We start from the raw sequence: 12102 nt of genomic DNA, 5'->3' as shown, positions 1-12102 counted from the left end.
TTAAGTGACCCCACTGAGGGCACTGCAATTCTTGATTATCTTTAGTAACTTTAACCTATTAGCTCAGCCTGAAAAATTTTATTCACCAGCGACATCACATTGACTCCATTCCAGTTTAAGTCAGACCCAGTCTGACTCCAGATCCGATCCAGTTTCTGGACCTGATTAGCCTCCAGCGGGTTTCTGGACCCAGGCCAGAAAAACATATGCTCAGATGGTCTGGAAGCTCATGAGGCGGAAGCTGGGGACCCAGGACCAGGAGGACTTGCCCAGCACCTCCAGGGACTCAGTTCCTGCATGCTGGGGCTCCTGGCAACTGTCTGGGGTCTCCTTCGGTTCCCTTCCTGATATCAGTTTTAGTTAATATGCACTAAATCGGGCATATTAAAAAAAAATTAAAAGCCAATGAACAGGACCTCAGCCAGATGATCAAGGTCAGCCTCAATGCTGATAAGTCACGGGGATGTCAGACCCCCTTAATTTGATGTGATAAGAGTGGCAATGTGTCTCTGTGGTCTTCTCCCCAAACACCCATAACCCCAGGTGAATCATGAGAAAACCAGCAGGGAAATCCCAGCCGAGGGACATCCTGCAAAACACCTGACCAGCACTCCTCAAAACCCTCAAGGTCAGTAAAACAAAAAAGTCACAATCTAAAGGACCTAAGGAGCATGAAGACTAAATTGTTCTTGGTGGACTTACAGGAGAGAGAAAGGACACGGGAAACACTGAGGAAATATGAATAAACTCTGGACTTTTGGTGATAATATCATATCCATATTGATTTGTTAATCATAAAATAAATGCACCATATTAATGTAAGATGTTAACAGGGGAAATGTTAATACAAAATATTCATTGGGTGTCAGACATATGCAAATTTTTTGTAATTTTTCTGTAACTCTAAAACGATTCTACAATTAAAAGTTTACCTATAAATATCTAGAGGAGATTGCTTTTTTTGAAAACAGCAGTGGCTTTCTAAAGCAGTGGCCCGCAAACTTTAAACGTCAGATAAATCATCTGGCAGCCTGCTAAAATTCAGATTCTGATTGGGATGGGGTCTGAGAAGTTGTATTTCTAATTATCTCCCCCGACCATACTGAATGGGCTTCCCTGGTGGCTCAGATGGTAAAAAATCTGCCTGCCCATTCAGGAGGCCCAGGTTCGATCCCTGGGACCATACTGAATGAAGGCAATAAGCACCCTTCATAAAAGAAACGCGTTGTCAGAGGAATCATTTCCAATAAGATTCCTTCCCCTCATCTTTTATTAGTGGAAGTTACGAGGGAGTTGTATGGTTTTCTGGAGTGGTCTTAGGATGTGCCCTTTTCTCTTTGTGCAATAAAATATGCATTTTATGGCAAAATAAGAAAAATTTAAACATTTAAAAAAATTCTCTTTCGGTTTCTTCTCTCCTCCAACTATGCATATATCCACACCATACATTGGCCAAAACCTCCCCCATTAGCAGGAATATCTGCTGCTCAACCATAAACAGAAACATTCTCCTAGCATCAACAAGACAGCTCATTTTTGGAGTTCCTGGTAGTTAAGACTCTGCACTTTCACTGCCGAGAGCCCGGGTTCAATCCCTGGTAGGGGAACTAGAGATTGATCCTGCAAGCTGCATGGCTCAGCACCCCCATCTCCAAAAAAAAAAAAAAAAATTAATGTACAGCCTTCTGTTTAAAACAAAAACAAAACTTATGTAAACTGTCTTGACTTCTAACGGGTGAAACAGTTCTCAGAGATTTCTGAGATACTCTTCTTAGGTTATTATAATCCTCAAATTTGGTTCGAATAAAATATACCAATTCTTTCTTAGACTAGACTGGTTAATTTTTTGCCAACACCCTTTTGCTGCTGCCAGATAACTTTGTACTGCTCAGAATTTAGGTAAGCTGGTACATCTTTTAAGTTTGGGCAGTTTTACAACTTCAGAAGTCAGGAATTCCCTGGCAGACCAGTGGTTGGAACTCAGCGCTCTCACTACCAGGGCCCCAGGTTCAATCCCTGATCAGGGAACTAAGATTCTGCATGTTGTGCAAATGGCCAAAAGAAAAAAAAAAGTAACAGCCGTTGATGGAGGGAGGGAGAAAAATTCAAATATGCCCAATAACAACCAACTAAAGAACAAGTCCAAAGAGCAAAGAAAATACCATGTCTCTTTTAGTCCCCTAGACTCTCCCTGTCCTCACTTAACCTGCTGTAAACTAATATTTACCTTCTGCGGCAGAGCTTCCTCAGAGCTGTTTGTAAACAGGGAGTTCAGAATTTCACACTATTCTAGTCATCCGCTCCTACCCTCAACTTCGATTTCCAAGGTTCCAGCTACCCACGGTCAAACTTAGCCAGAAAACATTACCTTGGAAAATTCCAGAAGTAAACAATTCCTGCCTGTTAAATTGGGTGCCGTTCTGAGGAGTGTGATGGAAACTCCCGCTGCCTCCCTCCGTCCAGGGTGGTGACTCACCCCTTTGTTCAGCGAGAGGAACGACAGACCCGGGAGACCTCAAACACCGGCTTGAACCCAGGCTTGGCCCGAGATGGCGGAGGATCCGGCTTCCAGGAGCCTGCCCCTTATTATGCGCACGTGGTAATACACTAGCATGCGCTGGAGGACCCGCCGCCAGCGCCAAAGCCCCTCGGAGACCAAGCGTAAAAGGCCGCAGGTGGGCGGGGCCCGACTCCTGAAAATCCCCACCCCTTCTCCAAGACAGTTGCAATAATCCTCCCACTCATTAGCCTAGATTACCTAGCCCATAAAATTACCCAGCCCGTGAAACCGAACCACCCCATATTTCCAGGCCTCTTGCCTTCCAAGATGTCCAACACTCTGTTTGTTGGATGATGTGTCTCCCAGGGCTTTTTTCCTTGCCTTTTGCAATGGACCACATCCTCTCTATGGAGTATCTCTCTAAATAAATCCACTTCTTATCTTTCACTTTGTCTCTCACTGAATTCTTTCTGTGGTTAGACATAAAGAATATAAGCTTCCTTAAGTCTTGAAACCAGATGGGTGATTTCAATTAAAAGACAGTGGGTTTGGGACTTCCCTGGTGGTCCAGTGGTTAAGAATCCACCTTCCAATGCACGGGAGGCAGGTTTGATTCCTGCTTGGGGAATTAAGATCGTACATGCTGCGGGGGCTACAGAGCCTGTGTGCTCTACAGTTCAGGCCCTAAAGCAAGAGACGCCTGAGCACCACAATGGAGACCCAGCGCAGCCAAAAAAAAAAGTGGGTTAAGTCTCAGTCTGGGTTTTGTCTGGGTTTGAGTTCCAGTCTGTGGGTTCAAATCCCGATCTAAATTGTGCCATTTCATATCCATGCTATATACGTTACCCACCCACTGCTGCTGCTGCTAGGTCGCATCAGTCGTGTCCGACTCTGTGCGACCCCATAGACGGCAGCCCACCAGGCTCCCTCGTCCCTGGAACTCTCCAGGCAAGAACACTGGAGTGGGTTGCCATTTCCTTCTCCAATGCACGAAAGCGAAAAGTGAAAGTGAAGTCGCTCAGTCGTGTCTGACCCTCAGCAACCCCACGGACTGCAGACTTCCAGGCTCCTCTGTCCAAGGGATTTTCCAGGCAAGAGTACTGGAGTGGGGTGCCATTGCCTTCTCCGACCCACCCACTAGTATAGAAAAAAACAGTGTATGCAGTAGTAGGTCCTTTGTATCTGTGGAGCCTGCATCCTTGGATTCAGCCAACTTCAGATCCAAAATACTCTGGAAAAGAAATTTCAGAGAACTCCAAAGAAACAAAACTTGAATTTGCCACCCACCAGCAACTGTTTACATAGTATTTACATTGTATTTGGGCTTCCCTGGTGGCTCAGATGGTAAAGAATCCACCTGCAATGCAGGAGACCCAGGTTCCACCCCTGGGTCAGGAAGATCCCCTAGAGAAGGGCATGGCAACCCACTACAGTATTCTTGCCTGGAGGATTCTATGAACAGAGGAGCCTGGCGGGCTACAGTCCATGGGTTCGCAAAGAGTTGGACTCGAGTGAGTAACACTTTTTGCTACATTGTACTTGCTATTATTTACATAGTATCTACATTGTATTAGGTGTTAGAAGTAATCTAGGGGTGATGTAAAGTATACAGGGTCCTATCATATGAAAGCAACTTCTACATTATTTTATATGAAGGACTTAAGCATTGGCGGATTTGGGGATTGGCGGGTGGGAGTCCTTGGCCAATTCCTCATGAATACCAAGAGAGACTGTATGGGACTTGGTACTATATGCAGTTTCAGACATCCACTGGAGATCTTGGAATGAATTCCCCTCGGATAAGGGGTGGGAGGGCTAGTATATTTCCTTGGCAGTATTCAAAATTCAGGTGTCCTTTCTCAGATTTCAGGAATAACCTGAGTTATCCCTTCTGTGCTGCCGCCGCTGCTGCTAAGTAGCTTCAGTCATGTCCGACTTTGTGCGACCCCATAGATGGCAGCCCACCAGGCTCCTCCATCCCTGGGCTTCTTCAGGCAAGAATACTGGAGTGGATTGCCATTTCCTTCTCCAATATCCCTTCTGTGCTGCTGCTGCTAAGTCGCTTCCATTGTGTCCAACTCTGTGTGACCCCATAGACGGCAGCCCACCAGGCTCCTCCATCCCTGGGATTCTCCAGGCAAGAATACTGGAGTGGGTTGCCATTTCCTTCTCCAATATCCCTTCTGTAGTACATCCCAATAAAGTACCCGCTCCAACCCCTGCCCCCCTTTCTGTTTAGGCTTGTATTGAACAATTGCCTTTAAATTACCTCGCAGTACCCTAGGCCTGAGGGCAGGGAGCTCACCTTTTCCCAGAGTGCAATTAAGTTCCTCTGAGGGGAAGAGCCCTTTTTTAACCTCTCAGACCCACCTCGGAGATTCTGATCCCTTCCAAGTGGAGCGGGAGCCTGGAGTCTGTACACCCTCCCCCAGCATTGTGATCCTTATGCTCTAGCAAGAAGACCTGGGTTCGATCTCTGGGTTGGGATGATCCCCTGGAGAAGGGAAAGGCTCCCCATGCCAGTATTCTGGCCTGGAGAATTCCATGGTCTGTATAGTCCATGGGGTCGCAAAGAGTTGGATTCGACTGAGTGACTTTCATGTAGTTTCTTTAAAGGATCAGATTGACTCCTGAAAAAGAGTAACAGCAACAGCTCAGTGTAGCCTCTTGGTAAACGTACTGGCTAATCTATGCATCACAAATCACACACTGCGCTCTGGATGATCCCTACTTGCTTTCCGTCTCGGGTTACCAGGGCTGCCTTTGGTTAGTAGGTGGGGTTCCAGGGAACTCTGCGACCAGAGATGGGATCCCAGCTCTGATAATTACCATCCTTGTGACTTAGGTATCTGCTTCCTAGCCTCTCTGTGCCTCTTGTCTTCTGCAAAAGGGCCCTAAACTGTCCTACAGTAGAAATGAGCCGAGCCGACCCCAGTGAGAATGAGCAGAGTAACTGACTCAGAGCTTGCTACTCAGGCGAATCAGCCACCACCACTTGGGTTAACTTTCTAGTAAGGAAAGAGAGTCAGCTGTGCTCTGATTGCAAGGTATTGACTGGGAAAGAGGAGGGAGTGTGGCTAACTAGAATCGGGGCATACTTTGCTGTGGGTTTTCAGCTCATATTGGGCTTTCTCTGTTTGGTCCTGAGTTGGAAGTAGAAACAAAATACAGGGCACTTGGGTGTCATTCGTCAAATCCTGGCCAGTCTGGGTCAATTGTTGCAGACACTGTGGTTTGGCTTCTCGGAGTGGCTGCTGCAGAGGTCGTGGGTCAGAGTTCACTGTTATAGACGGTCCGGCCATTGTCTGTTTGTGTATTCAACATCTCACTACCTATTTCATGATTGTTCTTCCCAGAATTAAATGAGCTAAAGTCATTGCTTATAAAGGGCGAGACAGAGCCAGGCATGTGGCAAATACGCAAAAATGTTAGCTGTTGTTTTCCCTGTTTAAAAAAATTTTTTCTAGGTTTTAAAAAAATATTTATTTTTGGCTGTGCTGCTTCTTCATTGCTGTGCGAGGGTTTTCTCTAGTTGCAGCGGTTCCCAGGTCTGCTGGGGAAGTCTTCTGAACAATCATTCTTGATTCATACTAATTACTCAGTATTGTTTACCTTACTCCACTGCTTCTCAATTCCCTCACTGTAACTGTCACTGATATTAGTACCTGTGTCAAAATATAGGTTGGATAATATGTGTGAAAGACTTGACCAGTGCAGCAGCACCTATTAAATATTTGATAAATATTAGCTGTCATTATTAAAACCTCATCTCTGCAGCCCTGGGTGGAAATATATATAGTCGTCCCTCTTATTCATGGAGGATACATTCCAAGGCCCCCAACAGATGTCGGCAACCAGGGCTGGTACTGGCCCATGTACATATACACTTTTTTTCCTGTATATACATCCCTATGATAAAACTTAACTTACACATTTGACACCGTCAGAGATTAACAACAATTAGTAACAATAAAATAGACAAATTATAACAATATACTGTGATAAGTTATGAGAATGCAGTCTCTCTAAAAATACCTTATTGTACAAAAGCAATGCCTTTTCCATTTTAACTAAGCATTTAACACATACTGTGGCTGTGACTTCTGCAGCCTGAGGGGCGACAGCAAAATTGTTACAAATTTCTTTCTTCTTCACAATTTCATGGATAAAAGATTTGTTCCTACCGCGGATCTTAGTAACCTCAGCATAGGATTGTTTTCTTCCCTCATGAGGTCAATTTCTGTCTCTTCTCTTAAAGGAAACACTTCACGGCTTCTCCTTACCATATTCGAACATCCAGCATCACTCCTCGTGCACTTTGGGGCCATTTTTTCAGTAAAATGAGGATTATCTGAACAGGAGCACTGGGATATCTGGGACAGTCGATCCGGATATGCTGGACAAATGGGATTCTCGTCCCGGGACGAAGCAGGATATCACGAGATTTTGCCTCGCTATTCGGAGTGGTACAGCAGTTTAAAAACTCAGGCGTTGTTTCTTTCTGGAATTTTCCATTTAATATTTTCAGAAGATACAATTGACTGCAGGTAAGCACAGCTGGGAAAACAGAACCATGGTCTAGGCGGGAGTTAGTCTATTAGCAACAGAATCCAAAAGTCGAAGGATAGAAGAAAATGCTGTGGAGCCGGGGGTCCCCCGTGCCCCACTGCTGACTGGTTCTTGAGGCGGTCGGCGGGCGAGCCAGCCTGGCGTCCTCTGCCGCTCCCCATGGCTCCTGAGCTCGCCTCACCACCTGAAGCGCCTCCACCACCCCCACCGCCCCCTCTCCCCTCCTGTCTGTGGTAAAACTGCCTTCCGCGAAACCGGTATTTGGTGCCAAAAAGGTTAGGGACCATTGCTGTAGAGCAGTGTTGTTTTTTTGCTTTTACGGTTTATTTATCTTGTCAGGCAGCATGTGAGATCTTAGTTCCCCAACCAGGGATCGAACCCGTGTCCCCTGCTGTGGAAATATGGAGTTCTGACCACCGGACTGCCAGGGAAGTCCTGGTTGAACATCTAATTACTTACTAAATTTGAGGCTGCGCTGGGTCATCGTGAGTGCCCATGGGCTTGTTCTCTAGTTTCGGCGAGTGGGAGCTACGTTTTGCGGTGGTGCACAGGCTTCTCACTACGGTGGCGTCTCCTGTTTCAGGGTACGGGCTCTGGAGCACTTGCTCTGTAGCTGTGGCTTAGTTGCCCCAGGGCAGGTGGGATCTTCCTGGACCAGGTATTAAATCAGTTTCCCCTGCATTGCTAGGCTGATTCTTAACCATCAGGTAAGTCCAGAACATTCTAAAAAAAGAGAGACTTGGAGGTTCAGAGAGGAATAATAAGTAATCCTCCTACTCTGAGCTGAAGAACTGCAGGGCCAAGTTCAGGCTCTTTCCCAAGCACCCAGTGGACACAGCAGGTGAAACGAAAGTTCAAGTGCTGGTTGTTTCACTGGACTCTATCAACATAATCCATGGTATCTTCATGGCCCCCATCACCTCCTCCTCCACACCATTTGCACAGACTCACACAGCAATGAGGAACAGACCTAACCTAGCATGCCTCTCTCTCTCTGAACTTTATCATAAGAATTGGATTGTAGTTTCAAGAACCTAGCCCAGGAGGAAATGAGATGGCAGAGGAACGACTTTTTTTTTTTGGCGTACGATATGTTTTATTTCTGCTAGGTCAACAAAACATGCTTTGTTGCCTAGAAGAGCTAAATCAGGCTCTTTAAATCCCCTGTCACTACAAATATTCTCTTGATTTATGAAAAAATGTTCAATACATTTGTGATTTAGATTAGCACAGCTACAAAATACATACAGGGCATAGCATTTGTTTTTCAATTGGCATTTTAGTGGGACCTTTAGATAAAGCATTTCAAATAATAGCAATTGTGACAATGATGATGAAAGAGACACAGTGATTACTGTTGTTTTTTGAGTGTCTGCCCTGTACTAGGCACTAGACTGCTGCTGCTGCTGCTGCTAAGTCGCTTCAGTCGTGTCCGACTCTGTGCGACCCCATAGACGGCAGCCCACTGGGCCCCGCTGTCCCTGGGATTCTCCAGGCAAGAACACTGGAGTGGGTTGCCATTTCCTCCTCCAATGCATGAAAGTGAAAAGTGAAAGTGAAGTCGCTCAGTCGTGTCTGACTCTTAGCGACCCCGTGGACTGCAGCCTACCAGGCTCCTCCATCCATGGGATTTTCCAGGCAAGAGTACTGGAGTGGGGTGCCATTGCCTTTTCCGGCACTAGACTAGGAACTTTCTATTCACTGCTGCTGCTAAGTCACGTCAGTCGTGTCCAACTCTGTGCGACCCCATAGACGGCAGCCCACAGGCTCCCCCGTCCCTGGGATTCTCCAGTCAAGAACACTGGAGTGGGTTGCCGTTTCCTTCTCCAGTGCGTGAAAGTGAAAAGTGAAAATGAAGTCACTCAGTCGTGTCTGACTCCTAGTGACCCCATGGACTGCAGCCCACCAGGCTCCTCTGTCCATGGGATTTTCCAGGCAAGAGTACTGGAGTGGGGTGCCATTGCCTTCTCCTTCTATTCACTATGCTGTTTAATTGTCTGAAAAACATGTGGGCAGACTCTGAATAAAGATGGTAGACTGGACACATATTTATAGCCACATTCTCCCCAAAGCTCAAAATATCAAAAAGCAGTACTTTTTATTTCGTTTGGCGAATAAATACTTAAGAACAAGGGGAACAGGAGAAAAGCTTATAGAAAGGACATTTTGGAATCTGGAAAGTAAAAAGATACAAAGAAAAAGAAAGTAAAAAAGGCATAACCTTTGGGATTAGGTTCAACTCAAGTGGCAGTACAGCCAACTCAACAATGGTTTAAACATGAGGTCTATTTCTTGCAGGTAAGTACGGGATTTGGGGAGTAAAGAGTAAATATGAGAATTCCATAAAGTTGCCAGGGACCTAGCAACTTGGTAACGTCCCCCTCCCCCCGCCCTGCCCCGCTCCCCAATCCTTGGGTGTGACTCTCATCTCATGGTCCAGTGTGGCTGCTTGAGCTCCGTGCATTGCATCATTTTTCCAGATGGCACTAAGGAGGAAAGTTGGGTGGAAGAGGCATGCATATCACCTTACAGACACTTCTTTCAGGTTTTTCTTATCACACGTCTTCCACCTGCAATAGCAATCTCTATCAGAGATGGATGTTATCTAGGTTTACTAAGCTATTTTAATATCTGTCTCTATGATTAACCAAGCCTAATGGACTGACAGTGACTGAACCACCGTCGCCGCCACATGAATGGACATTTATTAAACAAATACTGCACCTGAGCACAACCTTGGAGTCTGAAACACAGTGTGATAAGGGCTTGTCAGGAGTGAGGACTTCAGAAGGAGGCCACGGGGGCAGAGCCATAGCCATGCGATTTTATTTCCTTAGTCTTGGGCACTTGTTTTATGCTCCTCGGTTCTCTACTCAGTGGCTCCCAGCTGTCAATTTCCTGTCCTGCCTTCACCCTCTGAGGGGTTCCTAGGAGTACAGCACGTTGGTCAAGGGCAGTAAGGAGTCTGTCTGAAACAGTCTATTACAATTGCCAAGTTCATAACCACACTCTTTTGGACCCTGCGATGTATGCATTGCCATAGCGAAGAGTCATAGAAAACTAGGTTCTAGGGCAACACCACTGCTTCTCTGATTTGGAAGCAGGTTTCACCTCCCTAAGCCCCAGTTTCCTCATCTGTAAGGTGGTTAATAATTGCACCTACCATACAGTGTGACCGGTAGAGTTACATAATTCCTGGTAAGTGCTCAGCACACTGCTTTAACATAGTATTGCTGAGGGAATGTTAGCTCTTATTATACAGTGGGGACAACAGACCCATCAGATGACGGTCAGACCTAAAATCAGAGTTGTGCTTCGTGGTTGGATTTTAAAGCTCTCCTGGTCCCGTTTTAATTACCAGTAACAACAATGATAGTAGCAAGCATTTAATGCTATAATATTTGATAACAAGAGCTAGCTTTGCGCTTGGTGCTGCGCTGAGTGCTTTGGAGTCATCACTTCTGTTGTTTCTTTCTCTTTATGCCTCTCCCCACACTCTGCCCCTGGTATGCATGTGTATATATAGCCCACCAGGCTCCTCTGTCCATGGGATTCTCCAGGTGAGAATATGGAGTGCGTAGCTCTTCCCTTCTCCAGGGGATCTTCCCAGCCCAGGGATCGAACCTGGGTCTCCTGTATTGCAGGCAGACTCTTTACCATCTGAGCCACCAGGGAAGTATGTATATATACACACACAATAATTTTACTTTTTGTTTTTATTTTCCCCTGGCATATTTACATGCACAGTCTGGCAGGATTTGGGGTGAATCTTGGGCTCCAGGACACGAAGTCTTTGGAAGAATTATTTGCAAGTTCATGAGAGCTGCGGATCAGAGCCACGTCTAGGAAGCTCTGGCTGTCAAAATAAGACACTCTAAACAGGTGGTGGAAGATTTTAAACAGAATGGACTTCTCATGGCAACATGACTGCCCCCAGAGGGGGCCCTTCTCTCTGCAGGACAGAAAGGAGCCAGGGAAGAAGTTAGGCTGAAATAGAATTTTGTGAATGTTGGCAAGTTAGCAATTACAGCCACACTGACACTTGGGCCTATACACATGAATTAAATGAGTGATGTTTCCAAATGTAAGGGTCTAATTTCTGCAAGTCCCTGCAATGGTTGTGATGAGGTCTCCAGGGGAGAGTGCCTACTTGTGGCCCAGGAGATTTTTCTTAGTCCATTTGTACTTATTCCAGAGAACTTCCAAAACAATACAAAATCACTCTCTCCTAAAGTTACGGGCACTCAAGTTCCCTCTGATTAAAACAAATATGGCAGAAGGTTAAGTGTGACTACACCTATGTGTGTGTGTCAGGGGTAGGGTAGAATGGATATTCATTGTGCTCATCTCTCAACATTTCTGGATGTCTGAAAAATGTCATTATAAAACATGTTGGAAAATAGGAAAAGAATAGATTACCGAAAAAATAATAGAAGTAATCTCATAGAAAGAGAAACACAGTACTTTAACTGGAACATATTTACCTTTAAGAAAAAAATTCACTTCTTTTTAACACTTTTCTCACTTTCCCATGGAGGATCAAACCCCCCCGGGCATCCACCTGAGAACCAGCACTGGGGATCCCTGTTCTGGAAAGGCAGCTCGTGGGGTGGTGGGTTGAGAGGATGAGTTTGGGGTAGGTGACCTTGTTTGTGTTCTATTCCAGACCTTGCTGGCTTTTGCTCACCCAGTGACCATGGACATGCTACTTCAATTCTTTGTGCCCCATTTGCCTCCTCTGTAGAAACTGGGCTGATACTCATGGAACCAGGTAAGTGACGTGGCCACTGTCACAGCTTGCAAGTGACAGTAACTGAGTTTGGTTCCCAAGATAAATGATAGGAAAGCCTGTCACCAAAGCTCTCCCCCATCTCCGCATACCTCTAGGTCTTGGCTGGCTCTGCTCTCAGAACCCTCATCATTCTTTGTTGGTTTTATTCTAACCAACTGATTTCTGGATGCAAGGGGTATTTCATTTTTCTTGACTTTTCTAAGAGATCTAATACAATTTTTTGTTATCTGTGTGTTTGAAT

The sequence above is a fragment of the Bos indicus x Bos taurus genome, chromosome 18 (genome assembly GCF_003369695.1).
Source record: "Bos indicus x Bos taurus breed Angus x Brahman F1 hybrid chromosome 18, Bos_hybrid_MaternalHap_v2.0, whole genome shotgun sequence".
Taxonomy (NCBI): domain Eukaryota; kingdom Metazoa; phylum Chordata; class Mammalia; order Artiodactyla; family Bovidae; genus Bos; species Bos indicus x Bos taurus.
Note: the sequence above shows the minus strand (reverse complement) of the source record.